General features: G+C 33.7%; 1 long non-coding RNA gene across 2 annotated transcripts in view; it reads left to right on the forward strand.

The window, feature by feature from the left end:
- Window positions 1-27457, forward strand: part of LOC133193365 (uncharacterized) — a 103366-nt gene that overhangs the window by 67546 nt on the left and 8363 nt on the right. For both annotated transcript variants that reach the window (XR_009721918.1, XR_009721917.1), the window contains exons 2-5: window positions 18315-18379; window positions 23822-23886; window positions 25102-25166; window positions 26608-26891. This is a non-coding gene — a long non-coding RNA (uncharacterized LOC133193365). The remainder of the gene's footprint in view (window positions 1-18314; window positions 18380-23821; window positions 23887-25101; window positions 25167-26607; window positions 26892-27457) is intronic.

The following is a 27457-nucleotide window of genomic DNA, read 5'->3' on the forward strand; positions in this document are numbered from 1 at the left end:
ACCTTTGACATTATTTTAAATTAGTGTTTAGTCAGTTTTAAATAAACCATTCAAAATATTTTTATCAAACTTAATATGCTGATATGTATTTGTGAGAACTATTCAACTGCATCAAAATCACTTGAACTTTCCTGTGACCTTAACTTCACTTTTTCTTAAATTTGCATTTTGATTAATTTTAAAGAAACCATTTAAGATATATTTATGTAAGCTTATGCACTTATGTATAATTTGGTGAGAATTTATCATCTATATCCAACTTTTAAGATTTAAATTTCAATTTTAAAGAAACTATTCAAGATATTCTCATCAAATTTCATACATTAATACAAATTTTCATGCTGCATTACTAATATAGCCTCGGCGGGGCATTCATGTCCTATGGACATATTTCTAGTTTCTCATTATTTTACACGGAATAGCCTCGGCACAGAAATACATGTAGGGATGTTACAAAAGTTGTAATTCATTCTATAAGTCAGTAGTTCCACATTATTTGTTATGATTTTATATATCAAATAAGAATAAACATATTTATATTACAACTAGAATAATTTTATCTTTTTAAACTACAGGGTTCAGTAACAATTGCAATGTTTTTCCGCGATAAAAATCATGTAATTAAAAATGTTTAAACATCATACTTATGTGCAGAAAATATTGTAAGAAACTCGTTAGTTTTACTTAATGCATGTATATGTATCGTCTTTCTTAGGCCAATTTTGGAACATTTATTTTATTATTTATTTTTTTATTCATGGATTTGTTTATTTATTTGTTTTTTGGCACCTGACATTAGAATGTAGTTGAATATTTTCAATGCAAGGAAAAGATCAGAGGCATTCTGAATAAATCATTCATCTTGCATTCACAGTTCGTTCACCATTCACTTTTTGCTCCCGTTTGCACTCTGTTCACGTTCTGCATTTGCTAACAATATACAAACCGTTCACCAAGTATCGTTCAGCGTTCACGTATCGTTCATTCACTGGTCGCTCTGTGTTCATTCAGCGTTCGCTCACCATTCAAGTGGGAAAGTAGACGTTTCAGGGACTGTACTAATTGGCTGAGAATCATCAAACTTTGTCAGTTGATATATCTTGGGTCCTCGAAGTACAACAACTGAAAAGTAGATCACCGTGACCTACTTTCCAGTTGTTGTACCGTGACCATGACCTACTTTTGAAATTTTATGGTACTATTTAAATATTTTCAGGTTCTATTTGGCTAAGAATCATCAAACTTTGTCAATTGATGCATCTTGGGTCCTTGGAGTACGTCTGCTGAAAAGTAGGTCACCATGACCAACTTTTGAAATTTTATGGCTATATTAAATAATTCAGGTCCTAATTGGCTGAGAATCATCAAACTTTGTCAATTGATGCATCTTAGGTCCTCATTAGAATGCCAACCAAAAAGAAGGTCATGGTGAAACTTTATGGATATATCTAAGTATATCTGGTACTTATTGGCTTAGAATCATCAAACTTTGTCAATTTATGCATCTTGGGTCATGGGAGAACATCAACTAAAAGTTGGGCACCCTGACCTACTTTTGAAATTTTATGGCTATATTTATAAAACTCAAGAACTAATTGGATTTGAATCATCAAATTTTGTCAATTGATGCATCTTGGATCCTTGGAGAACGTCAACCAGAAAGTTGGTCAGTGTAAACTACTTATGAAATTTTGTGGCTATATTTAAATATCTCAGGTCCTTATTGGCTAAGAATCATTAAGCTTTGTCAGTTGATGCATTTTGGGACCTCAGAGTGTGTCAACTAAAAAGTAGGTCACAGTGACCTACTTTTGGAATTGCAAGGCAACATCTAAGTATTTCAAATAATAAGAGTCTTTAAATCATTAAACTTTGTCAGTTGAGGCATTTTTGAGACAAGGAGTATGTTAACCAAAAAGTTTGGAATCTCATAATCTCATGGCTTAATCTGAAGATTTAAGATAATAAGGGGCTTCGAATCATCACACTTCATCAGTTGATTCATCTTGGGTTCTCAGAATGTTTTAACCAAAATGTAGGTCATGACGACCTACTTTTCGAATTTCAAGGCTTTTTCTTAATATACAGGATACTTAGATGCATCAAATAGAAGTGACAGGTTGTACAATTTATCAGAAGAGCGATTCAAGGCCCTTGGGCTTCTTGTTTCAAGTAAATTATATCATTTAATTAATTTAGTGTTATGTTTACAAAATTACCAAAATCTGCAAATAATTGGAATTATAAATTTTTGAAAGAAATACAGTAAAATATAACATCAAAAAATATTTGAATAACAGTATAATAGAAGTTGCAAATGCATGTATTGCAGTCTTCGTGAAAAAAAAAAAATCATCACAGGACATTCGGACAGACAATTTAAAACGTTTCATGGGATTAAACAAATTTTCACCAGTCCAAAACTTTTATCATATGATGATTATAAGGATGTTAATTTATATCATATGGATTAATTAACAAATAACACACTTTTTCTTCCCTGGTACCGCCTCATCGAAATATTTTAGACCCATCATGGTGGAAGTATGTTTTAAATTAATCACGATTAACTTTAATGGTTTTTATTAAAGTGTTTTGGTATTAGTTAAAGCGTCTATAAGATCAAATAGAAAATATAAATTTTAAAACCCAACCAAATCAAACTTCTGACAAACGGACTGATTTTACCAGTTAGTGCATTGAACCAATTAGATTTTACCTGTTTTGTCTAACGGGCGGGTGCTTTTGAGACTGGTATTTGAATATTGACTTTGGTATTCTGCAGTGGCGGATCCAGAAGTCCACCTGGGGGGGTTTTGAGGCCCGAAGGGGGAGGGCATGGGAGGGGGTGTCCCCCTCCCATAGGTGGGGGTTTGGGGGGCCTCCCCCGAGAAATTTTCACTAAAAATGGCTCCAAATGGTGCATTTTCCAGCATTTTAGATTGAATTGGTTAGTTTTTGGCCACTTTTTTCCTAGTTGTTTTTCAAGACCGACCTACCAAAATTTTCAAGAAATTGAACAAAAAATTAAAATTTTGGGATTATTTTTAACTTCCATGTTAACTTGAAAAATGAGACTTTTCTAAAGAAAAAATTAAATGTAAAATCTGATAAAATTAGAGATATCGCCATTTGGTATATAATATCCAATTCTTCATTTTAAAATGCACGTCCAACACACTGTCGCATGTGAAGATTTGTCTACCAAAATACAACTGCATGATGTGCAATTTTCCAACACTTAGAACATTAGAATTCTGTGTAGAAACCCTAATTGCTCTTTTCAACTACTTGACTATACTGTTCATATAATTTTTAATATAAACACATAATGATATTTCATATTGAAGAATAAATATAAATTATTTTGGAAAATAATTGGAATTATTGCTTATTCATTGGGGGGGGGGGGGGTAATTATAATTTCTAACATAAATGCACTCCTTAATTCTATTTTTTTTTTACCCACTTACCTGCCCTAAGTTTGAAAAAAAAAGTCTTGAAAAACAATCAATAAAAAAGTTACCAATTCTTGTTTTAACAGGACCTCTAATTTATACGTATTAGTTTTACCACAATTCATTATACAAAGTTGTAACCGTTAGTTGGGTTTTATTCAACATCAATCAACTGTAATTTAAAAAAAAAATGCAGATCTGACTTTTGCTTTTTAAAATTGCATTGTAACTTCCATCTACAAAAGGAATACTTTCAATGTGCTTTTTTGGTACAGGTCACAACGTATTTCAACTAGTATACGTCCCTAATGTATTAATTAATTTTTTTTTCTATTAAATAATAATCACAGTTTATTCACGTAGTTCAATAAAGTAACATTCAATTATTGAAGAAAGAAGAAAATTCTCGAAACAATATTTCTTTAGCCAAAACAAAACCATAATAACTATGTGCAGTTTTGGTTGTTAGTGTATGACGTTGCGTCATCACTAGCTGCACGGACTATCATGATCTCTGCATGTACAGTACTGTTGATTACCTGTATAATGTGTGTGCTCAAGCGGAAAGGGATTTCGCATGGTGACTGTTTATTTCACCTCTTTGTGTAAAACAATGGGCTTGGATAGAGTCGCATTTATGCAATGTATTGTTAAAATGACACTTGTAAAAAAAATTTTTTTTGATCGGGTGGGGGGGTTTTCCCGAACCCCCCCAAACTTCCCTGAATCCGCCACTGTTCTGCTCAGCTCCAAAATATGCATTAACATTTTTTCCAGCATATATCATTACTTGAAAAACAAATATTATAAGCTTGGCAAAAAATTTAAAGTCTTAAATGCATCAAGTGTAACACTTTGTTTTTTATTCTTTGCTAGGCAAATGAAATGAAAAAAGTAAAGGAATGGTGCCTCTTCCAAAATTGTGATTTTCAAGGCCCCTAGGTCAGGGGTTCTGGTGTTAGGGCGGGGCTCTAATGATTAGATAGTGAAAATGCATTGATTATTTGAAATTATCTCCTCCTCTCTCCTGGATATTAAACCAATGAACTATGTACATACAATGTAGTTGTGATGAGGAAGGGTACTTCTTCCAAAATTGTGATTTTCAAGGCCCTGGGTCAGGGGTTCTGGTGTTTAACATGGCGGGGCTCTAATGATTATATAGTGAAAATACATTAGTTCTTTGAAAATTTTCTGGTATTAAGCCAATAAACTACAGTCCCTGAAACGTTCTACTTTCCCACTTGAACGATGAGCGAACGGTGAACGAACGCTGAACGAATGCAGAGCGAACGATGTGTGAACGCTGAACGCAACTTGGTGAACGATGTGTGAACGGTGAGCGAACGCAGAACGCGAACGGAGCGCAAACGCGAACGCAAAGTGAACGGTGAATGAACGGTGAACGCAAGATGAACGATATATTCGGAATGCCTCTGATCTTTTCCTTGCATTGAAACTATTTTATTGTATTATAATGTTAGGTGCCAAAAAATAAATAAATAAATAAATAAATAAATAATAAATAAGTAAACCAATAAATGAATGAATAAATAAGTCATGATCAATAAAATAAATTCTCCAAAATTGTCCTAAGAAAGACGATGCATGCACATTAAGTTTTTATCACACGACTTTTATCGCATGAAAATATTGCAATATTGTTGCCGAACGCTGAAGTATAAACAAATCAGAGAAAACTTCTGACTTATAAAATGAGTTAAAGCGGTTGTAACATCCATTCACATATCTCCGTGTCAGGGCGATTTCGTGTAAAGTAATGAAAAAAAAATAATTACAAAGGTCAGTGGACGTTTTGCATTTATACGCTCGTATTTTAAATTTTTAATACAATAATATATTATGTGTCATTTCTATGTTTCATGATAATTTATTGAGCAGACTTCTACATGTATATGTAGATGGCCGTGGTTATACTCGGACAAGATAATACAAAGATACATATTCATATTATTTGTTATAAATTCAATTTTCGGAACTTGATACTAAAGTAATATGCTGTTATATTTTTATTAAACAGACAAATAAAGAGAGAGAGAGAGAGAGAGAGAAATATTCCGTTTTAGCGCCCCCCCCCCTCCTTTCAGGCTTCACTAAATGTTTGTACCTATATCAAAAAAACCTCTGAATTTTTTTTCTAAATATATCAGACAGTGAAAGTAACTTTTTTTTTATCAACAAATCATATCCATTTGTTTGACAGTCATACTCGTTTTTGTTTTCCTGCTTCAAGTTCACACGAAGTCCACATGCTTGTCCTGTCAATCAAAATCATTTGACACTGTGCAGGTGTGAAAGTTTCGTCACATCGAAGACGAAGTGAGAGTATTTCCAACAAGTTATAACATTTATTTTTATCATTGCTAGATTGGATCCCAACATTTGAATAATAAGTGAATAAAATACATTGGGCATTAACACTTGAATTTTAAACATACTCTCTGCCAATTTCAAATACCACCGCCGACACGTGTACATTTTGAACTACTATTGTTTTGTGACTTTTTTAGATGCATGTTTGTTTTGAGACTGAAAGTTTTGTTCTAAAAAAGACCTTAACTTTTTTTTTTTAAAAATGTTAATTAAATATTCTGGAAATACAGTACTGACTAAGTAACCAATCTAGGGGGAAAAAAAGGGGGGGTATTAATAACATAAAAAGTTACAGTGAAGAAAGAATTTTTTTCTCTATAACTATAGACTATTCATATTATGGTAGAGAAAAATCTGTAGTGCAGTACATTTCAAATTAATATTTCCTTTAACCACACTATCAATTTAATTTGCTCCAAAGATAATAAATTAACGGGATATCCACAGTACTATGTATAACTCTCAGAACTAGTTCTATCATATTTTCTGTAGTAATCGAAAAAAAAAAGTGTTAGAAATAAATATTTTCGTAATTTTGCTGCGTAATTATTTGACTTGGATAATTATAACACCATTAACGATTTGTCGTCTTTAACAAAACAACAAAATGTTGCAGTGCTTGAAGTATTTGCACATTGCCCTTAGTTAAATTTAATATTTCAGCATCGTTCTACATAGGTACAGAATGTGCTTATAACAACATTTATTTTCCAGAGTAATTTGATAAATAACCTAACAGCTAAGTTAGAATAATAAAAATATATATCGTAGATATTTTTAAACATGAAATAATGATTCTTCAAACACGATATGTTAGTTATTAAATTAAAAAACCTGTAACTCCTTCCCTACAAAAAGATAAGTCCTTTCACTTCGGAGTTCCGAATGACAATGAAAACTGAACGATAGCTGAACGCTGAACGCAAGGTGAACGCAAAGTGAACGGAACGAAGAGCGAACGCTGAACGCTTTGTGAACGGTGAACGCGAGCGCACGGTGAATGGTGAACGCAAAACTGTGAACGGAGAGCGAACGGTGAACGCACGGTGAACGAACGGTGAACGCACGCTGAACGAACGGTGAGCGAACGGAAAAATGGGAAAGTAGAACGTTTCAGGGACTGTATGTACATAGTTATGATGAGGAAGGGTGCCTGTTCCAAAATTGTGATTTTCAAGGCCCCTGGGTCAGGGGTTAATTCTGGTGTAAGGATGGGGCTCCATTGATTATACAGTGAAAATGCATTAATTCTTTGAAAATCTTCTCCTCTGGTCCATGGTATTTTGCCAATGATCTAATTACATAGTTATGATGAGCAAGGGTACTTCTTTAAGCATAAATTCCTGGGTCAGGTGTTCTGGTGTTAGGCGGTGCTCTAATGATTTATACATTGTATAGTGAAAATATATTATTTCCTTGAAAATCTTCTCCTCTCCTCCTTGGTATTAAACCAATAAACCATGTACATAGTTATGATAAGGAAGGATGCCTCTTCCAAAATGATGAATTTCATGGCCTCTGGGTCAGGGTTATCATGGGGTGGGAGAGAGAGAGAAAATACAAATGATCATGAAAATGAATTTATGCCTTGTAATCTGCTCTTTGGTATAAATCAACCATTTGTGATGAGCAAAGGTGCCTTTTCCAAAATTGTGAAATATGTGGCCCCAGGGTCAGTGGTTCCTGTGGGGTGGGGTACTACTGATTATATTGTGGAAATGCATTTTTGAGGTGCATCGCTATCAGCGATGTAGCCTCATTGCCGACGACCCCCAATTCTTTCTTTCAATTATTGCGGAGACAAAGGACTCCACAATATTGATTCTAAATACGCCATTGAAAATAGTGCAAATGTTTATTGACAAGTTGGTGATATTCATTGTCTATTTTTAAATATCAAATAACATAAAATCTCTCATATATTTGTTGTTTGTACTTTGAAAGCAACAAAGACAACAAAAAAAGAAACAAAAACAAAATCAAAAAGAGAGAAAACTAGAGCCGAGCTCGTTGCAGAGCAACGAATAGGTCTTCCGTTGGAGCAGTAACCTTGAGTCAAGGTCATGCCATATTCTAAGATGATAAATAATCTTTTAAGGGACTATCAACTTGCAATGCTTCGCCAGTAGAAAGACAATAAAATAATGTACACTTTCTATTTTGTGACCTTGAACTTGTCCAGATGACCTTGCGTCAAGCCATGACACACTCTGGTTATGACGCAAACCTATCTGTGTTACCGACTTGACAAGTTAACACATGTTCTTTCAGACCACACATCCAGTAAAAGCATCTTGTTCTTAGTGACGTTGAACTTGAGTCAAGGCCATGACACAGTCTGTATGATACCAACAATACCCATTCTGAGTGTTTCCAACTTGACAAGTTTACACATGTTTTTTTTCATTTCGTTTCCATATAGTTGTAATTTATTACTTTTAACTCGCTGGCTTCAAATTTTATTGTATACATGTTTTATGTCCAATTTCGATATTGAAAAACGTCGGCATCTTTGAGTACGTGTACTAGGTGCATTACGTTACCCTATCACATCATGTTTTATAACGCAGACCATACATGTATATATAGTCAGCGTTATAAAAAAGGGTTAAAAAAAACCATTTTATTCATCAAAAATCTCTGCTTAATTATCTTTGCTGATTTCTTACAGAACTAGAGTGTTCCCAGGAACGCATGTGTCGCCTGCTTTTAGCTTCATTAAAGATGTAACTAAGTCTAAAAGTTATCAGCTATTTATTTGCTAAGGCATTGAATATAGTTCATGCCAAAAAAACAAAACAAAACAAAACAATCCAGGGATAGTAAGACTGCGATAGAATCTAACAATCAAATAGAAATGCAAATCCTTAACCCCTGAAAGATAAAATGGATATTAATGAAATTTGAATAAATTTATTATAAATAATTATATATAAATTATTTAAGTACGTGATTTCGACAATCCTTCGAAAGAGGCTTCAGTCTTTCATATCAGCAATTGTCAGTCTACACCATCCATTTTGGAATACCGATCCCGTTGTATTTTCATAGTACTTAAATTTCAGTTTTTGTGGTTTCTTTATTTCATACAGTGTCAAAATACATTGTCATGAGATCATAAACATGTAAAGCTGTTAATTATTAAACCCTGCCTCTGTAATTTCAAAAGACATAAGTTAAATTTAACCCTCCGAAGTATATTTTACAAAATAGGTCAAAGGTCAAGGTCAAGTGAACTGTAACGCTGGTATTTTTCAAAATGTTTTATGACAAACAGTGCACATTCTAAATAGCAAAGACTTACCTCATAAATATCAAAAAGAAGTTGTATATCGGCATTATTGGTTATTTTGAAAAGTAGGTCAAAGGTCAAGTTCAAGGATATCTAGGTCGGAAGCCATGGAAAAATACAAAAGCCATAGTGTCAAGCTATATGTGCAAATTATCAAACCCATACCTCTTACATTTCTCGAGATATAAGGTGTGACAGACGGACGGACAGCAAGACAGACGCCAGGTAAATTGATCGCTAAGTGCTGCTCTGCTCTGCAGGCGACACAAAAATGTTTGTTTGATTGTCTGTTTGTTGTTTAACGTCCCTTGAGCTGCCAGCATTTGCCAGTGGAGGGCTGCAAATTCAGACCTATACTCGACACTCAAGGCCATTGAGCAGTGGGGGATTTTTTTTCATGCCGGCACCTACTGCTAAACGGGACCTCGGTTTATACGGCCTCATCCGAAGGACCATACTCCACGTTCTGTAGTGAAATTGTTTGTTTGTTTGTGTGTTAACGTCCCCGTCGAGATTTTTCACTCATATGGAAAAACCACCCCTTGCCGGTGGAGGGCTGTAAATTCCACACTCAAGGCCATTGAGCAGTGAGGGATTTTTTTTTATCCCAGCACCTACTGCTACACGGGACCTCGGTTTATACGGTCTCATCCGAAGGACCAGTCTCCACGTCCCGTAGTGGAATAGTTTGTTTGTTTGTGTGTTGTTTAACGTCCCTCTCGAGATTTTTCACTCATATGGAAACGCCACCACTTGCCGGTGGAGGGCTGCAAATTCAGACCTATACTCGACACTCAAGGCCATTGAGCAGTGAGGGATCTCTTTCGTCCCAGCATCTACTGCTACACGGGACCTCGGTTTTTTTCGGTCTCATGCAAAGGACCGGTCTCCACGTCCCGCAGAGGGAGTCAAACCCCCGACGTAAAGATTAACTCCTTACTCCGCGACTCTAGAGCAAACACTCACACCACTGCGCCACGCGGGCGACGTGGTGGTATTCGAAACCACAACTACGAATCGTAGGGGTAGAAACATTTTGATAAATGTATTATCATTATGAAAATCATGTTCTGACTTAAGCCTGTAGAACGCAATTTCATTTTTTTCTGGGACGGGGCACAAACAATCAAATTTTTTTGATATCTAAGCAAAAAAAAAAAAATAAAAAATAAAAACATAATTGCGGGGGTGGGGGTGGGGGGGGGGGGGGGGTGGGGACGACCATATAGCTTTAAGCTATATAGTGACTAAGAAGGAATAACTTGTCATTTGTCAAAGTCTTTTACCTAAACTCTTCACTTTTAATTGTCAATGACAGATTCTTGTTACAAAGTGAAAAGTATACATTTATATGTAGTACAGCTATCCATCTCATATGAATAATCTATTTAATGAATCGTTTTATCCTAAAGGGAAAGTGAAATCTCAATCAAAATTTGTCACAAATACTGGACTCACTGATTAATTATAATATACATGTAAGAAGGGATCGTCAATTAGGACTGCAGGTTTGATAAATTCACAGCATGCATCTTCAGTCTTAATTAAAACGTTGTTTCGAAATATTACACTGTATCTATAAAAGCGTAAAATTAGAATTGACCTAAAGAATATTTTACACCACAGGGGAAATGCTTCCGTGGCACCAGAAGTTTACAATTTTGATTGACAGGTGTAGCGCCGTGCATGGATTTCATGTAACTATGTACAAATAAGAAATGAAGGGATCTAAAGAAAAAAGTTATTGTGATTGACATTGTAATTAAAACAGAGACAATTAACAGTAGTTTGGCTGTGCTGGCCTTTCTGACATTTGAAGTAAAGTTTAAGAATAACTTATCATTGAAATGAAGTTGTAAAAGTGTATTATCAATTATTTTCATTTTCATCATTAGATGTGCTAATAAGTTTGTTATATTCAAGTCCATGTATATGTACTCCTTGTACATTTTTTTTTTTGAACCGCGCGTGCAAGTGTAATTAAATTATAAAAAGTTAACATACTTCTTAAATGCATGACATTTACGTTACACAGTTCTGGACATTAGAAATAATTAAGCTTATAGTGTTGGCGATATTTTACCGTATGCTAAAAAATATGTATTACATAAAACATGTATTTTAAAAAATTCAGCACAATATAGCCTTTCAGATACTTATACATACAAAATCAGATTACATATAATATGAAATATTTTATTGAATATTATGATCTCTTCTCTGTAAACAGGTGTGTTTTGAAGAGGACATTGAAGGCGAAAAGGGGCTCGAATAGCCGCCAGTTTTTTTTTCTTCGGAAAGCTGTACAGTTATCTTGGACGACATATCGCGTACAAGTACAGTGTACAAAACAGCAGTGAAAATAAAAATAATGAAATCAAAGTTTAATTCTCTTCTCTCAATTATTTTGTGAAACATAATTACCAACAAATATATAAGTTTTTACCAGAGTGTATACAAAGCGACTTTTCAAGCGGTACATGAAAGCGTTTGATGCGTGACCAGGTACGTGTAATTGCTTTCAAAGCATGCAAACTCAGACTACAGTATCAGGTAGCGCAGATTGCTGGCCTGTCAATCAAATCAGCAGCTATTGTTTTATTTTCGTATGATTGTCGGGCGGTATGTTATCGATCTTAAGCTAGGTAGATTTTGTGGGCGTTAATGGAAAATTGGGTGTTTAATAAAAAGCACATGTACTTGTCATATGCTGGAGTTACAAAACTATAGTCGACAGAGTTTTTCACATAGCATGTTAAAAGTTGATGTAATCATAAAGATAGCTATTTTAAAAAGAAAATAATGTAAAAGTGTTTAGCAATGCATCTTATTGTTTTCAAAATATATCTCTTTTGAATTCTTTGTCTAAACTTTGTGTGTCAAGTTAGAATTATCTGCAGAATTAACCACACGCAATGAATCTCCGAAATTAAACACATAATAACACATAATTGAGAAATATACATGTATGCAGTTTAAAGATTAGGATTCATGAAATCGGGGACCTTTATACGTCCTTAATAAAATGTTTTGGATTTAAATTAAATCAAATTAAGATAAGAATAAATGATTTAATTGAATGATCCGGTATGATTTAAAAAATAATTTTCCGTAAATCATTGTGTCAGCAAAAATGAATATAGAACGACAATGTTTTGTGTATGAGCACTAATAGCTGCTTCCTCGGCTACATAATTAGGTTACATATTAATTGTAAACAAACACAAAACCCGGGTATATGTGAAACGCAGTTAAATGCAGTTAAAGACTGATTTATTTTTTGTTAACTTTTTTTAAAAAATTTAATATAGTGTATGTTTCAACATTAAACGACGAAAAGATGTTTTGTTTACGAACGCAGGTCGCTGGTTCACACGCAATGGATCTCTTGTAATTTCGGCCACAATAATTTAATAAGTATATCACCAACATGACCAACATAGAAAAGATGACATAATTTGAAAGATCCGATTTGACTAAAAAAACAAACAATTATCCGTACATAGTTGAGTTTGCAAAATAGATTTAGAACGGCAATGCCTGTTTAGTGTATGGCCATTGATCACTGGATCTAGGTCACGCGTGATCGGGGGATGGCCGGTTACGTAATTATAAACAAAAACAAACCCCGAGACATATTGAAAGTGTGTGACTCAATAATTTGGAATGAAACCACAGAACACGTAAAAACTTATTTTAAAGTAGTATTAGTATTTATTTTGGATAGGTTTATCATTTATAGCAAGTTTATTTCAGTTATGCGCATAAAGATTTCACCTTCACTTGTGTAATGAAACTAGTTATCTGTATATGGGTCAAGCTTCTAGCTCATTTATTAAAAAAGACTCGAACAAAATAACAAGTTCACGAGATCAATAATATGTTAAAGAACAACTTTTTTAGCGACAGCTATATCGAAATATTTACCGTTTTTGAGTTATAAAACGAAAACTTTCAAGGACCCTAGATCCCTAATTTAAGGGACCAGCCCCTTTTTGGAGGTGCCAAATGAAAGACCTTTAAATTGTGCACAACTTTTATTCAACATGTCTTAACAAAATATTTTTAGTTTAAAAGATACAGAGGAAAATATGTGTAAATTTTCGCGCTTTTAGGCGTTCTAATTTTTGACCCCTATCTAGCGCCATTTTGAACACAGAAATCAAAAAACAAAAATAGATGTGCACAACTTCAATGCTTCTTTTATTTAAATTCGGTAGAATTTCTACTCCAGCTTTTGTAGTCTCGGAGCCTTTATCCGGAAATGAAGAGTCCTAAATTTTCATTTAAAGGGAGATAACTCAAAAGCGGAAGTGGATTTTTGACATGTTTGACAACATTCTGATAGAGTTTTGTAACGTCTATAAACCCTGCAAATTTGAGCAAAATCCGTTGAGAAATGAGCGAGATATGAGGCCCCAGAGTTGGCGTCTAGAAAGGAGAAGAAAAAAAAAAGAATAATAATCTTAACCATCAGAATCAGTAGAAGGTCTTCCGTTGTGACGGAAGACCTTAACAACAACAAACAATCATGTGCGCTACGCGAATTAAGATCTCTTTGCATCACAACAACTCGTACTATAAATTATTAGGCCTTGTAAGGCGACATTGCTTGTACGAATATCTGAGAAAAACATATAATAATTTTATTTTATAAAACATCACTAGCAATAGGAACAAGATGGTTGTTTTTATAGAAATAGAAGGGATATTATTAATTTTTCACTCGATGAAACGAATAGTAAGATGTCCAACTGAAAAAAATTTTGCAACAAGCGCCACCTTTCGGGAAAAACATTCCACGAAGGTGACATGAAATGGTGAAATGATCGGTTTTTGGTGAAATGTCGGTTGAATATGATTAAATGACTGATAAAAACTGCAATAACTGTGGATTTCAATTTATAGGATTACTAATACCTTATAAACATAGACGTTTTGAGTTCAATCCTTACCGCCAAGGTTTTATAACCAATTTTATCGAAAATAAATGGTTACAGGCTACTAATTTTACCCCATTTTCATTGACCACGCAAGTAGTGCCAGTTTAAAAATAGAGGTTTTTTCTTAAAAATTCTTGGGGATGTATATGGGGTGGAATGGGGTTATTTTAGGGCATAGATGGAAAGGAGAGGGTCTGAAAAAAAATAGAAAATTTAGAATAATGGGAATTTTGCTATTAAGTGCGTAGTAGGAAGGGTGTAAAGAGGCCTTTGTTTACCTGTTTCTCAAAGGGAAATGGAAATATGCAGGGTAGGGGTTACTTGCGGTGCCATAGCAAGGTTTGTAGACTATGGATTTTTCTGAGATTTGGAAGTATTTTTGGCCTTGAATTGTTCTAGCTCTGTGCCAAATCTCAGGTGAGTTTAGGCGGTGAAATTTTTTAAATTAATTTTTATGTTATAAAGGAATGTATAGCAAAATAATTGGTAGTCTGTGTCCATATCGGAGGAAATTGGCCGCCATTGATGGGTTTCATAGTATACGGTATACCACACCCGATTGTTTTTTGGTTTTTTTTTAGTCCTGTATTATTTATATGAACATTTCATGTATTGCACTATGGTTTACGTATTATGCCATTTTTGATTGAGAAAACTAGTCTAAGACAAAGTATTGATATTTAAAAAAGTTCACAAAATGAAAGAAACTAAAAAAAAATTCAGATATTAAATTATATAGAATTATCCAATAATCATTCCTTTCTAAATTCTCATTCATTATTTCATCTTCCTACTATGATAATAATGAAAGAATAAAAAAACCCAACATTTTTTAACCTCAAAGAAACGATATTTTAATTTTTATTTTTATTCCTGATTTTCCCTCAACATGTTTGTTGAATTTTTCTGAGAATTTTTTTTTGAGTTTTCTGTCTTCAATGTGATGCGTCTCTCAGGCCTTCAGGCCTTTGATTTTCTTTGTTCCTCTGATCTGCCTCTGGGTATTAAGAAATCAAAGTAAGCATGCTAAGTGTATTATAAAGTTATGATTAGCAATGATGCCTCTTTCAAAATTGTGATTTTCATGGCCTCTGGTATAAAACACAAACCAAATACAATTGTTGGAAAGTTGTTGCATGGTTTATAGTCATTTATAGGGAAAATAGCAGTTGTTCAACTTAGTCATTTTTATGTATAATGTAGCTTTACATCGTTTCTCAGGATAGCCACTGTAACAGTTTTCAAAATCAGAAGGTCTTGTTTGTTTTGCAGATGAGGTTATAAACTTTCATTAAAGATGTGCATGGTGCTCTGATTTTGAATTTAGATCATTTTTGGAAAATGAGCGGTTGTTGAACTTCACCTTTTTTGATACCAAATATTGCTGGTTTTGGTAGGTCAAATGTCTGGATAATCCCATCAACAGTTTTCAAAGTAAGGAGTTTGTTGTGCAGAGAAATTGTACATATTTATATAAGAGATATGTTTAGTACATTGATTTTGATTTTTGGTCAGTGACTGGGAAAATACCAGATGTTTATGCAAATTATTGCTTATGGGGTATGCAAATTAGTTGTACATTTGGAAGAGAGTCGATAAGTGTTTGGACTTTGTTTTGGATCATTTATGACAAAAATACTAGTTGTTGGTATTCTTGATTTGTCAACTCTTGCATAAAGGGTTCATTTTATTTGTCCAGATAGCTCCTACATATCTAAACCTAAGGACATTTTTCCTGAATGTTTTTACATCATTGATATTCATGGCACCTTGGTTTGGTATTTGGTCATTTATGAAAAAGATACAAACTGTTGAACATGTCAATTTGATGCAAAATATTACTTTAAGGGTACAACATTTCTGCAGATAATACCTCCTTCAGTTTTCTGCTAAAAGAAATCCCATGAAAGGGAATATAGGTTTCGAATTGTTCAAGTCTAATAAACATACAATAGAGATGCACATTGCACTTGGAGTTTGATTTTTGGTCATTGATAAGAAAGTACCAGTTGATTAATTTAGCCATTTAATGTCTTATATTACTAACAAGTGTACTTCAAGTTGATTTTTCCAGATAACTCCTTCAACAGTTTTAAAGATATCATTTTTTAGGTCACCTGAGTCACTCAGGTGACCTATTGCTATCCGTTTTTGTCCGTCGGCGTTCGTCGTGCATCGTGCGTTAACATTTGAACATTTTTAGCTTCTTCTCTGAAACCACTCAACCAATTTCAACCAATTTTGGCATATAGCACCTATGGGTGAAGGGGAACAAAAATTGTGAATTTCATGATCCCTGCCCCCCTGGAGCCTGAGGGGTGGGGCTAAAACCACCAAAATTAATGCAATCTTTAAAAATCTTCTTCTTTACTCCTGGACATCAAGCAGTAAAACTGTTGGCATGATTGTAATAAGCAATGAGCCCTCTACCAAAATTGTGTAATTCATGGCCCCAGGGTCAGGGGTTGTGGTGCTAGGGTGGGGCTATATACATCATATAGTGAAAGTGCATTATTTCTTTGAAAATCTTCTTCTCTGCTCCTTGGTATTAAATAAACTAACTAAGTACATAGTTATGTTGAGCAAGACTGCCTCTTCCAAAATTGTGAATTTCATAGCCCCTGGGTCAGGGGTTCTGGTGTTTGGGGGGGGGGGGGGCTCTATTGATTATATAGTGAAAATGCATTATATCTTTTAAAATCTTCTTCTCTGCTCCTGGGAATGAAATATTCTTACTGAGTACATAGTTATGATGAGCATGTCTGCCTCTTCCAAAATTGTGAATTTCATGGCCCCTGGGTCAGGGGTTTGGGTGTTAGGGTGGGGCTCTATTGATTATATAGTGAAAATGCATTATTTCTTTGAAAATCTTCTTCTCTGCTCCTGGGTATTAAATAAACTAACTAAGTACATAGTTATGATGAGCATGGCAGCCTCTTCCTAAATTTTGAAATTCATGGTCCCTGGGTCAGGGGTTCTGGTGTTAGGGGGTGGGGGGCTCTATTGATTATATAGTGAAAATGCATTATTTCTTTGAAAATCTTCTTCTCTGCTCCTGGGTATTAAATAAACTAACTAAGTACATAGTTATGATGAGCATGGCAGCCTCTTCCTAAATTTTGAAATTCATGGCCCCTGGATCAGGGATTCTGGTGTTAGGAGGGGGGAGGGGCTATTGATTATATAGTGAAAATGCATTATTTCTTTGAAAATCTTCTTCTCTGCTCCTGGGTATGAAGTAAACTAAGTAAGTATGTAGTTATAATGAGCATGGCTGCCTCTTCCAAAATTGTGAATTTCATGGCTCCTGGGTCAGGGGTTCTGGTGTTGGGGGGGGGGGGGGAGTGGGGGGAGACTCTATTGATTATTTAGTGAAAATTCATAATTTCTTTCAAAATATTTTTTTCTACTCCTGGTTATAAAGCAAAGAAACAAGTGTATAGTTATGATGAGCAAGGATGCTTTTACAAAATTTTTAAAACTTGTGGTCCCAGGGGTTCTGTTGTTTCTCGGGTGGGGGGGGGTGGGGGGCTCTTTTTGATTATATTGTGAAAATGTTCTTTTAAAATCTTCAACTAATTGCATAGTTATGATGATGAGGGTACCTCTTCCAAATTTGTAAATTTTCATGACCCTAGGTCATAGGTTCTGGTGTTAGGGTAGGGCTGTGTTAAATAGTGAAAATGCATTATTTCTTTGAAAATCTCCTCTCCTCCTGGGCATATTAGAAGCAAACAGAGTAAAAGTTTTAATAAGCAAGGTATTTTTACCAGAATTTTGAACATCTGGACCATTTAGTCAAGTGTTCTGGTCCTTGCCAGGGCTCTATTAATTTGTATTCTACTGAGTGAAGTTATTCACCTTTGCCATTCACCTTTGATAATTAATCACTGTAGATAATGTATTTGAAAGATTAATAGAATAAGAAAATTATGCAAGAACATTTATTGTATAATGCAAAAAGTACTTTCATAGTTTTAATAATCAGGTAGACTTGGAAATAATAGATGAATAAAAATGAAACAAAAATAACTTATCTTTTTAAATGTTCTTCAAAGGCCAAGTGAAGCCAATGTAAGAGGTAATAACAGAGACATCTATTATGATCTTAATTGTACTATTTTCCTTGCTATTGGGCAACAAAGCTTCGTTTATCAGTTTATGGATCCTCTAAATTGTTGTACTCAGGTGACGTTAAGGCCCTTGGGCCTCTTGTTTATTTTGCAGATCAAAGAAATGTTCATCAGAGATGAATATGATGCTTCGACTTTGATTTTTGATCATCTATAAAGGTACCAGTTGTTAAAATTATCACATCATTATTATGCAAAATATTGCATACTGGGTTCTTCATTTATTTGGATAACTTCTCCAACAGTTTTTACAATGAGAAGTTTTTGGTTTGCAGTTCAATAGAACATACATTAAGTATTTGTGTAGTACTTGGCTTTAGATTTCTGGTCATTTATGGTTCAAATAGCAGTTATTAAACTTCGGTCATTTTTATGCAAAATATGAGAGAGTACAACATTTGTTTGGATACGTCTTGCTAAATTGTTGAAAATAAGAAATTAACATTTTGCAGTTAAATTGTATATAACATATATTAAGGGTCTACTGAATAATTTTGAATTCTGATGTTTGATGGGGGAAAATAGCAGAGGTTGAACATGTTCTATCTTCCAGAGTACTCCTACAATTGGGGATCAATTATCTATCCCTGAAAAATGAACTTGGTACCTAAATTTTGATTTTTGATCATCTAGGAGAGGTATATTAGCAGATGAACTGGGTGAATTTTATGCAAAGTATTGATTACAGTGCTCATCATCTATCCAGTTCTCCTCTCTTGTAGTATTCAGGATAAAGACTTTTTTTGCAGGTTAATTGTACATACAATGATATTCAAGATAGTTGAGTTTTGATTTCAGATCATTTATAGGGAAAATAGCAGTTGTTGAACTTAGTCATTTGTATGTATAATGTAGCTTTTACATCGTTTTTAGCTCACCTGAGCTCAAAATTCAGGTGAGCTTTTCTGATCACATTTTGTATGTAGCCCGTCTGTCCATCCGTCCCTCTGTCTGTAAACTTTCACATTTTCGACTTCTTCTCTAGAACCACGGGGCCAATTTCAACCAAACTTGCTACAAAGCATCCTTGGATGAAGGGGGTTAAAGTTTGTCCAAATGAAAGGCCATGCCCTCTTTCAAGGGGAGATAATTAAGAATTAGTGAAAAATAAATAGCACCTTTTAAAAATCTTCTTCTCAAGAACCACAGGGCCAGGAAAGATGAAACTCATGTGGAAACATCCTCAGGTAGTGAAGATTCAAGTTTGTTCAAATCATGACCCCCAGGGTAGGGCGGGACCACAACAATGAAGGATCCAAGTTTCACATATATATATATATATATAGGAAAAATCTTAAAAAATCTTCTTCTCTAGAACAGCAAAGCCATAATGAGTCATATTTATATGGAAGCATCCTCAGGTAGTGTAGATTCAAATTTGTTCAAATCATGACCCCCGGAGGTAGGATGGGGCCACAATGGAGGATCAAAGTTACATAGAAATATATAGGAAAAATCTTTAAAAATCTTCTCAAGAACAGCAAAGCCCTTATTGGTCATATTTATATGGAAGCATCCTTAGGCAGTGAAGATTAAAGATTGTTCACATCATGACCCATCGGAGTGGGGTGGGTCCACAATGGAGGATTAAAGTTTTACATAGAAATATACAGGAAAAATAGTAAAAATCTTCTCAGGAACAACAAAGCCCTGATTGGTCATATTTATGTGGAAGCATCCTTAGGGTGTAGATTCTATTTTGTTCAAAAAATGAACCCCGGGAGAAGGATGGGGCCACAATGGAGGGTCAAAGTCTTACATAGAAATATATAGGAAAATATCTTCTGAAGAAGAACTGCAAAGCTATGATTATTCATTGTGATATGGAATCATCCTCAGGTAGTGTAGATTCAAGTTTGTTAAAATGATAACCCCCCGGGGATAGGGTTGGGCCACAATGGGGGATCGAAAATTTTACATAGAACATATAGGAGAATATCTTCTTCTCAAGAACAGAAAATCATGTTTAGCATTTTGATATGGAAGCATCCTCAGGTAGTGTAGATTCAATTTTGTTCAAATGATGACCCCCGGGGGGAGGGTGGAGCCACAGTGGGGGATTGAAAGTTACATAAAAACATATAGAAAAAAGAAATGCTTCTCAAGTACTGAAAAGCTATGTTTAGTCATATTGATATGGAAGCATCCTCAGGTAGTGTAGATTTAAGTTTGTTCAAATGATGACCCATGGGATAGGGAGGAGCCACAATGGGAGATCAAATTTTTACAAAGGAATATATGGGAAAATTTAAAAAAAAATCTCAAGTACAACAAAGCCATTTGTTATATTGACATGGAAGCATGTAGTTTGATACTTGGTACTTGGATTTAGACTTCTGATCAATTATGGTTCAAATAGCAGTTATTGAACTTCAGTCATTTTTGTGCTGCAGAATATAAGAGAGTACAACATTTGTTTGGATACATCTTGCTACATGTAAATTGTTGAAAATAAGAAATTAATATTTTGCAGGTAAATTATATATATATACTTGTATTAAGGATCTACTGAGTACTTTGATTTTGAATTTTGATGTTTGATGGGGGAAAATAGCAGAGGTTGAACATGTTCTATCTTCCAGAGTACTCCTACAATTGTTGTTCAATTTTCTATCCCTGAGAAATGAAAACATGGTTCCTAAATTTTGATTTTTGATCATCTAGGAGAGGGATATTAGCAGATGAACTGGGTCAATTTTATGCAAAATATCGATTACAGTGCTCATCATTTGACCAATTCTCTCCTCTTATAGTGTTCAGGATAAGACATTTTTAATGCCCCGCCATGAATATGACCTGGGAAAATAGTGTTTGTCATGTTCATCTTCTGTCCTTCCATCCTCCTGTCCTTCTGTTTGTCCTTCCATCGTGCTTTGCGTTTAGGTCAGTTCAAAGCTAATTTTCAAAGAAATTATCTAAGATATTTTAATCAAACTTCATATGCTGATGGATATTGATGAATGCTATGGAACTGCATCAACATTTTTTGACCTTGACCTTTCCTTTGACCTTGACCTCACTTTTCCTAAAGTAGTGTTTAGCTTATTTTTAAAGATACCATTGAAGATATTTTATCAAACTTTATATGCTGATACATACTGATGAGAGCTGTTAAACTGCATCAACATTTTTTGACCTTGACCTTTCCTTTGACCTTGACCTCACTTTTCTTAAATTAGTCTGAAGTAGTTTTAACGAAACCATTCAGGACAGTGTTTTCAAACTTCTTATGCTGATATATCCTGATAGGAGCTATTCAACTACATCAACATTTTTTTTTACCTTTCCTTTGACCTTGACCTCACTTTTCTTAAATTAGTGTTTAGCTCAGTTTTAAATAAACCATTCAGGATAGTGTTATCAAACTTCATATGCTGAAACATACTGATGAGAGCTATTCAACTGCATCCACATTTTTTTACCTTGACCTTTCTTTTGACCTTGACGTCATTTTTTCTTAAATAAGTGTTTAGCTCAGTTTTAAAGAAACCATTCAAGATATTTCAAACTTCATATCCTAATACATAGTAATGAGAGCTATTCAACTGCATCATCATTTTTTGACCTTGACCTTTCCTTTCACTTTGACCTCACTTTTCTAAAATTAGTGTTTAGCTCAGTTTTAAAGAAACCATTCAAGATAGTATTATCAAACTTCGTATGCTGATACATACTGATGAGAGCTATTCAACTGCATCAAAATTTTTTGACCTTGACGTCACTTTTCTTAATTTGCATTTTGCTTAATTTTAAAGAAACCATTTAAAATATATTTATGTACGCCTATGACTTATACATAATTTGGTGATAATTTATTATTTATATCCAACTTTTAGAAGATTTCAATTTTAAAGAAACTTCAAGATATTCTCATCAGATTTCATACACTAATACAAATTTTCAAGTTGCATTACTAATATACCATCAGCAGGGCATTCATGTCCTATGGACATATTTCTAGTTTTTTGCAGATCGATTGTACATACACCAATGATGTACAAGATAGTTGAGTTTTGATTTCAGGTCATTTATAGGGAAAATAGCAGTTGTTGAACTTAGTCATTTGTGTGTATAATGTAGCTTTTACATCATTTTTCAGGATAAGCACTCTAACAGTTTTCAAAATCAGAAGATGTTGTTTGTTTTGCAGATGAGGTTATAAACTTTCATTAAAGATGTGCATGGTGCTCTGAATTTGAATATAGATCATTTTTGGGAAATGAACGGTTGTTGAACTTTATCAGTTTCGATGCCAAATATTGCTTAATTTGGCATATCATATGTCTGGATAATCCCATCAACAGTTTTCAAAGTAAGGAGTTTGTTGTGCAGAGAAATTGTACATATTTATATAAGAGATATGTTTAGTACATTGATTTTGGTTTTTGATTAGTGACTGGGAAAATACCAGATGTTTGTGCAAAATATTTCTCATAGGGTATTGCATCCTACAGTTTTTGGGATAGGATTTTTTTATGGTGCAAATCAGTTGTACATTTGGAAGAGAGTTGATAAGTGTTTGGACTTTGTTTTGGATCATTTATGACAAATATACTAGATGTTGATATTTTTGATTTTTATGTCAACTCTTGCATAAAGGGTTCATTTTATTTGTCCAGGAAGCTACTACATATCTAAACCTAAGGACTTTTTTCCTTAATGTTTTTACATCATTGATATTCATGGCACCTTGGTTTGGTTTTTGGTCATTTATGAAAAAAGACACAAACTGTTGAACAGTGATTGGGAAAGGCTTGCGGCACGTGCCATAGTCACATTGAAGTGAAAATTGGCACATTAAGTAAACCATTGGTGGCGCCAAGTTGCGCATTCAAATTTTAGCGATGTTAGTTGGAAATATTTCGCATATGACTTTCTGGTTTGTTTTACTTTCGTTTTAAATACAGTTATTTTAATACTGTACAACAAATCTCATTGGTTAAAACCCAGCAAAAACTGCTTCCTGTTACATGAAGCGCTTTATATAGGACAACAAAGTACATTACCTCACTCATTTCCAATGTTCAATTGAAATTTCGACGTTATTGATCCAAAATACAAGAAAAATATATTGTTTGCGGGTTCCTTTTAACAATATTAAATGTGCTACACTGTAAACCTGAAAAATAAAATTTGGTTAAGGAAGAAACGTGTTCATTTTCGTATTTGACGTTTGTTTGTCATTTTGTTTTTTTCTTAGAATATAGAGATGGCCTATTCATTTTCAAAATGGCCCATTAAATACTTTGACAGTTGCGCCATAGTCCCATTGACTTGATGGCCTTCCCAATCACTGGTTGAACATGTCAATTTGATGCAAAATATTACCTTAAGGGTACAACATTTCTGCAGACAATACCTTCTTCAGTTTTCTGCTAAAAGAAATCCCATGAAAGGGAATATAGGTTTCTAATTGATCAAGTCTAATGAACATACAACAGAGATGCCAATATACCTGGAGTTTGATTTTTGGTCATTGATAGGAAAATACCAGTTGATAAATTTAGCCATTGAATGTGTTATATTGCTTACAAGTGTACACGATTTTTCCAGACAACTCCTTCAACAGTTTTAAAGATATCATTTATTTTTATTTTGCAGATCAAAGAAACGTACATGGGAAATGAATATGATGCTTTGAGTTTGATTTTTGATCATCTATAAAGGTACCAGTTGTTAAAATTAGTCACATCATTTTGATGCAAAATATTGCATACTGGGTTCATCATTTGTTCAGATAACTTCTGCAACAGTTTTTACAATAAGAAGTTTTTGGTTTGCAGATCAAAAATACATACATTAAGTATTTGCGTAGTACTTGGATTTAGACTACTGATCATTTATGCTTCAAATAGCAGTTATTGAACTTCATTCATTTTTGTGCTGCAGAATATAAGAGAGTACAACATTTGTTTGGATACATCTTGCTAAATTGTTGAAAATAAGAAATTAATATTTTGCAGGTAAATTGTACATTACATGTATTAGGGATCTACTGGTTACTTTAATTTTGAATTTTGATTTGTGATAGGGGAAAATAGCAGTGGTTGAATATGTTCATTTTTCCAGAGTACTCCTACAATTGGGGATCAATTATCTATCCCTGAAAAATGAAATTGGTACCTAAATTTTGACTTTTGATCATTTAGGAGAGGGATATTAGCAGATGAACTGGGTGAATTTTATGCAAAGTATTGATTACAGTGCTCATCATTTATCCAGTTCTCTTCTCTTATAGTGTTCAGGATAAGAGGTTTTTTTTTATACAGATCAATTGTACATACACTAATGATGTACAAGATAGTTGAGTTTTGATTTTTTAATGTGCAAATCAGTTGTACATTTGGAAGAGAGTTGATAAGTGTTTGGACTTTGTTTTGGATCATTTATGACAAATATACTAGTTGTTGGTATTTTTGATTTTTATGTCAACTCTTGCAGAAAGGGTTCATTTTATTTGTCTAGAAAGCTCCTACATATCTAAACCTAAGGACTTTTCTCCTGAATGTTTTTACATCATTGATACTCATGGCACCTTGGTTTGGTTTTTGGTCATTTATGAAAAAGATACAAACTGTTGAACATGTCAATTTGATGCAAAATATTACTTTAAGGGTACAACATTTCTGTAGACAATACCTTCTTCAGTTTTCTGCTAAAAGAAATCCCATGAAAGGGAATATAGGTTTCTAATTGATCAAGTCTAATGAACATACAGCAGAGATGCCAATATGCTTGGAGTTTGATTTTTGGTCATTGATAAGAAAATACCATGTGATAAATTTAGCCATTTAATGTGTTATATTGCTTACAAGTGTACATGATTTTTCCAGACAACTCCTTCAACAGTTTTAAAGATATCATTTATTTTTATTTTGCAGATCAAAGAAACTTACATGGGAAATGAATATGATGCTTCGACTTTGATTTTTGATCATCTATAAAGGTACCAGATGTTAAAATTAGTCACATCATTTTGATGCAAAATATTGCATTCTGGGTTCAACATTTGTTCGGATAACTTCTGCAGCAGTTTTTACAATCAGAAGTTTTTGGTTTGCAGATCAAAAGTACATACATTAAGTATTTGCGTAGTACTTGGATTTAGACTACTGATCATTTATGCTTCAAATAGCAGTTATTGAACTTCATTCATTTTTGTGCAGCAGAATATAAGAGAGTACAACATTTGTTTGGATACGTCTTGCTAAATTGTTGAAAATAAGAAATTAATATTGTGCAGGTAAATTGTACATTACATGTATTAGGGATCTACTGGTTACTTTAATTTTGAATTTTGATTTGTGATAGGGGAAAATAGCAGTGGTTGAATATGTTCATTTTTCCAGAGTACTCCTACAATTGGGGATCAATTATCTATCCCTGAAAAATGAAATTGGTACCTAAATTTTGACTTTTGATCATTTAGGAGAGGGATATTAGCAGATGAACTGGGTGAATTTTATGCAAAGTATTGATTACAGTGCTCATCATTTATCCAGTTCTCTTCTCTTATAGTGTTCAGGATAAGAGGTTTTTTATACAGATCAATTGTACATACACTAATGATGTACAAGATAGTTGAGTTTTGATTTCAGATCATTTATAGGGAAAATAGCAGTTGTTGAACTTAGTCATTTGTGTGTATAATGTAGCTTTTACATCGTTTTTCAGGATAAGCACTCTAACAGTTTTCAAAATCAGAAGATGTTTGTTTTGCAGATGAGGTTATAAACTTTCATTAAAGATGTGCATGGTGCTGTGATTTTGAATTTAGATCATTTTTGAGAAATGAACAGTTGTTGAACTTCATCAGTTTCGGTGCCAAATATTGCTTATTTTGGCATATGATATGTCTGGATAATCCCATCAACAGTTTTCAAAGTAAGGAGTTTGTTGTGCAGAGAAGTTGTACTTATTTATATAAGAGATATGTTTAGTGCATTGATTTTGAATTTTGATAGTGACTGGGAAAATACCAGATGTTTGTGCAGAATATTTCTTATAGGGTATTGCATCCTACAGTTTTTGGGATAGGATTTTTTTAATGTGCAAATCAGTTGTACATTTGGAAGAGAGTTAATAAGTGTTTGGACTTTGTTTTGGATCATTTATGACAAATATACTAGATGTTGGTATTTTTGATTTTTATGTCAACTCTTGCATAAAGGGTTCATTTTATTTGTCCAGAAAGCTCCTACATATCTAAACCTAAGGACTTTTTTCCTGAATGTTTTTACATCATTGATATTCATGGCACCTTGGTTTGGTTTTTGGTCATTTATGAAAAAGATACAAACTGTTGAACATGTCAATTTGATGCAAAATATTACTTTAAGGGTACAACATTTCTGTAGACAATACCTTCTTCAGTTTTCTGCTAAAAGAAATCCCATGAAAGGGAATATAGGTTTCTAATTGATCAAGTCTAATGAACATACAGCAGAGATGCCAATATGCTTGGAGTTTGATTTTTGGTCATTGATAAGAAAATACCATGTGATAAATTTAGCCATTTAATGTGTTATATTGCTTACAAGTGTACATGATTTTTCCAGACAACTCCTTCAACAGTTTTAAAGATATCATTTATTTTTATTTTGCAGATCAAAGAAACTTACATGGGAAATGAATATGATGCTTCGACTTTGATTTTTGATCATCTATAAAGGTACCAGTTGTTAAAATTAGTCACATCATTTTGATGCAAAATATTGCATACTGGATTCAACATTTGTTCGGATAACTTCTGCAGCAGTTTTTACAATCAGAAGTTTTTGGTTTGCAGATCAAAAGTACATACATTAAGTATTTGCGTAGTACTTGGATTTAGACTACTGATCATTTATGCTTCAAAAAGCTGTTATTGAACTTCAGTCATTTGTGTTCTGCATAATATAAGAGAGTACAACATTTGTTTGGATACGTCTTGCTAAATTGTTGAAAATAAGAAATTAATATTGTGCAGGTAAATTGTACATTACATGTATTAGGGATCTACTGGTTACTTTAATTTTGAATTTTGATGTGTGATAGGGGAAAATAGCAGTGGTTGAATATGTTCATTTTTCCAGAGTACTCCTACAATTGGGGATCAATTATCTATCCCTGAAAAATGAACTTGGTACCTAAATTTTGACTTTTGGTCATTTAGGAGAGGGATATTAGCAGATGAACTGGGTGAATTTTATGCAAAGTATTGATTACAGTGCTCATCATTTATCCAGTTCTCTTCTC

This window comes from Saccostrea echinata, unplaced genomic scaffold, assembly GCF_033153115.1.
Source record: "Saccostrea echinata isolate AGI-Se365-2 ecotype Australia unplaced genomic scaffold, CSIRO_AGI_Sech_v1 ptg000027l, whole genome shotgun sequence".
Classification (NCBI taxonomy): Eukaryota; Metazoa; Mollusca; class Bivalvia; order Ostreida; family Ostreidae; genus Saccostrea; species Saccostrea echinata.